This window comes from Falco punctatus, assembly GCF_963210335.1.
Source record: "Falco punctatus genome assembly, chromosome: 14".
Lineage (NCBI taxonomy): Eukaryota > Metazoa > Chordata > Aves > Falconiformes > Falconidae > Falco > Falco punctatus.
Window position 1 is genome coordinate 14,793,666 of NC_137594.1, and position 5,146 is coordinate 14,798,811.

Below are 5,146 nucleotides of genomic sequence, written 5' to 3' on the forward strand. Positions count from 1 at the left end.
ATCAGTTTGCTCAGGAAAGTGCAAAATTTAGAATCATTAATGCAGTGTATTGAATGCTTCAGAGCAGCCCAGTAAATTACTTTGAACTCCTATAATTCTTAGAAGACTACAAAACGTTTTCCACAAAAATCTCTGGTATGAAACAGGACAAAACCATACAAATTCGGTTTCAGTTTTCCCATCAGCATTCAAAATCTGAGCCAAGACTTTTGATGTAGGACAACATGAAACCAAATCTAGCCTTTTAACAGAAATTAATGAGATAGGGATAAGACAAACCTGACTGACATTTAAGGCTGTGTAAAAATGTACAACTAAATTGGGCATGAGGTCCACTGGAATTCTTTAAACAACTTAAAACTGCTTTGATTTTTTCTCCTTTCCTACTAATTTTCCTTTTCAGTTTGCCTTATTTTTAATTTACTTCACTTGAGTTTAAGACAAAAACAAGGAAAGGAGTCAGGATATGATCTCTGACCATATTTAGAAATGCAGCACAAAAATGTAAAAAATTATGTAGGGATGGCCAGGAGATTTGGGTTTGGAATCATTGCTAGTTCAGGTCATTTAATTTCCTACTCCCTTCCCTAAATGACCTAATAACGTCACTACATGAAGCACTTCTGAGCCATTTAAAGAAGTAGCATGATATCAAATTTAGAGTTTTGGAGCTCTGTTCTATTAGGTGGATGTATGAGATGGGCATGTGTAAAAGGTGGAAAACTGCAATTGGAAAAAGTGAAATGCAATCAAAGATTTAAAGGTCAAGAAAATGAACTCCACTGAGATGAACAGAACCATGATTTCAGGCTTATCCAACGTTATTGCTTTGTTCCATAAAAGCAGTAGTTACTAATGCAAATAATGCCAGCTTCCATTTAAAGTGAAACCTAAAGAGAAGGTGTACAGCTGGACATACACTAGCACATATTCCTCTTCTAAACAAGGGGGCTGTAGAGTAAAGCGACTGATGTTTCCACATTATAGGTGTAGCTCGCACCCACACAAGTGTAGTAGGGTCTTACTTCATCCCAGCTATAGTCTGATGCTATGGATCGACATTCCCTTAGTGGAGAGAGTATATTAGGTATGCTCTCAGAACAAATATTCTGGCTTAGTTTCATCTAAAATTAAAAAGTATTCAGTTTGTGCTCTCTATGACCACTTCGTGGTGCAACCTAAAATGCAGTAAATGGAGACTATCAAGAGTGACCTGATAAAAACTGAGACATCAGTGTCACAAGCATAGTTAGCATCATCACCTAATCCACCTGTAAAAGTTACCTTATTAAACCTTATAAAAGGCTTGAAAACTGAAATGAAGAAACAATTGTCAAATAGTAATTAAAGGGCAAGAGACTAGCAAACCACCTTTAACATAATAAGAAATCTGCGGACATAAACAGAAGGGAAAAAACCAAACAAGCTAGAACCAAGATTTTCAGTCTTAAATCTCAGAATCCTTCGGTGAGAATAAATGGTACTGTGAACGTGATGCTCAGTCCTGACCTTCTAATAAAAGAATCTTAGACCCTTTTGAACTTCGAGAGTTTAAACAACTGAACTGAACTATATTCTGCCTTCTAGCACCTTGCAGCTATCCCTCTTCCTAATGCAGAGGACAGTCCCTGTTTATCTGTGACCGCGTAACACTGATGTGAATCACACAATCATTCCAACGCACCAGGGTGATGAGGTCACAAGGGATCACTTCCCATAGATGAGTTTCCTAATTCTGTTTTAGTGTGGATAGTTTTCATAATGACTTTTGTCAGGTTGGTTAGCTGCTAGGTTTGAAGCATGCACGCAAGTCAGTTTAAGCCCAGGCCTTTGTTTTGGCCAAAAATCTCTCAAAATGTCAAATGACCATAATTGTTCACTGTTGTATCACCCATTTATATTTTGTCTAACCTCAATTTTCAGACAGTAGGTGGGAGACCTTTAAGATTCTATCATCCGGAATGTAAAAACAAGAAGAAAAAAAAAAAGGAGATGCGAATAAAGAAAATAGATGCTCCACCTTTTTCCTTGAAGCTGCCATGTGAATAATGAATCAGGGCAGGTCAGGAAAACCTAAACTTTTCAATCTTTTTGAATGTGCTAGTAATTTCAGCGGACATTTTCTTTGTGATTCTTCAGCTTTACTTAGAAAAGTAATTTGTTCTTTACATTCTTGAGGCTTTCATGCAGGAGATTCACTGTCACCTCTAAAAGAATGTGAAATGTCTAATTATGCTGCCAAGCAGAATGAAAACACTTTGGAGAAAAACTGAAATTACTTTTAGTATGCATTGGAAATAAGAGCTGAAAAATATTTCCATTTTTAATGGACACATTTTCTAATGGGAATTTTTATTAAAATACAACAACCATATGAAAAGGGATGTGCCTTAAGTCATAAATGCTCAGAAGGGACACAAAAATACTGGTAACCTTCATATTGATCCACAAAATCTTGGGGCAGGGGGGACTAGTAAGCCTCCGTAAAAGTAACTTCAAAATGGCAAGTTCAAAATCAGTTTGATCTTTCTGGACAACTCTGAATCAGAGTAAAATCAGTATTGAAAAATACAAAGGGCCATTTTCTAAACATTTTTACTAATGTGTCCCCAATGATGTCACTGTGTTAGAACAAAGGAGCAAAAAGTTCATTGTACATACAGAATTCTTAGCCTACTGCAAGAAAACTGACAGTAACGTCCTGCATTTCTGCTGAATATATGTATGAATTATGATTACACTTTGATAAAAAAGAAAAAAAATACAGGTCTTATCAGCTTGTTAAAAAGTGTATCTTTCTCAAAAATACATGTTTTGTGAATGCAAAAATGAATAATAAAAGAACAGGAAAAATAGACTGAGACTAGAGACTAGAGTAGCAGTAGCAAGCTGAAGTAGACAAACACTTTGTTGGGGGACATTCTTTAACATGAATTCGATAAAGTTAAAAATGTCATCTTCCTTTGTGCAATGAGGAAGCCACTCCATTTATTCCAGTTTAATAAATAAATAAAAATATTTAAAGAAGATAATATTTTTGGCTACATCAAAGGGGGGAAAAATTTATCGCTGGGTAACAGACTTCCTTAAATAAAATATTATGTACAGCATTTAGAGCCATTTAATACTGTTTTCATGACCTTCCAGTTAATGCCTCTTTAAAATAGTACACAAGCATTTCTTAGGCTGACCTACCAGTAAGAAGGAAAAAAGCATTTATATGCAGTAGCAGAAGATATCAAAGGCTGAAGATATTTTTACTTAGTAAAATGACACAGGTGTTATATAAACAGCTTAGAATATAATAATGATATAGCAATAATCGAAGGGTGCCCTCCTGTGCTGAAAAGGAATTTAGTCTAGTTAGGCTAGGCAATACAGCTTCTTTCCTTCCAACAATTTTAAAGATAAGTGTACTGTAGTGATTTATTCTGATCCTCATAGACATTGTAATTATTGTAATAAAGATAACAAGGTACAGGTAGCTGAAAATAATTACTAAAGCATAACTTATTAATAGATAAGTTAGTTAAACAGGACAAGAGACATGTTAGTTGATACTGTTTGTATGGTAAATTCTTATGCTAGTTGCTATGGCAATGGAACCAAATAAGGGTACTTTGAATGTGTAATGGAAGGAAAGTACAAACTTGACTAAAATAAATCACATTTTTAACATAGCAGTTCTTTCAGCTGAAGCTCTGGTTCATACATTAGACAGCTCTATATGCCTTCACCCTGACATACCGTTATTTGGAACAGTTTGTAACATTCCCATTTTGTCTGTGAATAGACATTTTAATTGAAAAATCATTTGCCCATAAAATTATCATCATCAATTTACATTCTACAAAGGGACTGCATTATGACCATAAAATAATTTGCAAGTGGATTCATTCTACCCACTAAATCACTTTACATTATTCTGTGAACAGAATGATTAAAGCAGGTTAGCATTTTGCTGGCAAAGTAATTATGTTGTTATGCATTTCAGCCACACAGATACTTATAATAGCTAGTCCATTTATCTTGGTGACATAACATCTATACTAAACGGGCAGAATACATTTTATTTACTTGATGCAATTTATTTAATTCATAAAATACTTTTAAACTTAGTTTTTGTTATCAGGATAGTTTTAGGTAGTTATTTATTTAGCTTTCCTGTAGAACAAATATAATCTTGCATATAAGTAATGAGCAGAATTTGCAAGTGAATTTTAAGAAGAAATGAAAATAAATTAGTAGATCAGCTACACAGAACTTACATGTTTAGATCAGGGAAAATCTACACAGTATGACCTGGTGCAACAGTCTTCTCTTTGGGACTAAATTGCTCTTACTAATGAGTTAGAAAAGGGAAATGACAAAATACAAGGGCAACAGCCACGGTGTTTCAGTACATCATAAAACACAATGTGAATGAATGCTTGCTAGTTGGCTTGCTCACTGTGGTGACCAATATTGACCATGTATGTCACTCCCTAACAAGCAATAAGCCACCCATAGATGCATCATAACCCACAAAATTCTGGCGGAAAGCTACCTTTTCTCATTGCAGAGAATACCAAAACAACCAGAAGACACTCACATAAAATCCTGCTGTAGTTTCACCAACTATTTCAACAACATTAAAGAGCTTGTTCCCACTCCCAAATTCTGGACACTGATCAGTATCCAGCTCTTGGTATTTGGTCATTGATATATGCATGTTCCCTTGACACCATACAGACATAGACAACAACTATAACAATTAATAAACAGCATTGGTAATTCTACTTCTCTGTTACAACACCAGGGGACTCCCTGTTGTTCTGCAACTACAAGGATCCCTATGACTGTTGGATACAGTTGAACCTACTGCACGTAAACTAATTATGTTGCCTGCATTGGAAAAATACATGTAAAGTCTGGACATTTGAATTTGAGTTCCTCAGCTAGTGAGGATTTCAAGTCCATTTGCAGGAATTCTACTGGTGTAAAAATAAAAGGAAGAGAAAGTATGAAGCTTGATACCTTCCAAACAATCCATCTCTTCCATGTTCTGTAGTTTCAAGGTAAGAATAGTGAAATGGCTGGTTTGGATTTCTAAATACGCCAACAATGCCAAACTTTTAAGAAATAGTCAGAAAAAAAAATTATTTAC

General features: G+C 35.0%; 1 long non-coding RNA gene across 2 annotated transcripts in view; it reads right to left on the reverse strand.

Moving 5' to 3' along the window:
• LOC308073097 overlaps positions 1–5,146 on the reverse strand; it is a 271,143-nt gene that overhangs the window by 220,058 nt on the left and 45,939 nt on the right. The gene's annotated exons all lie outside the window — the stretch shown is intronic.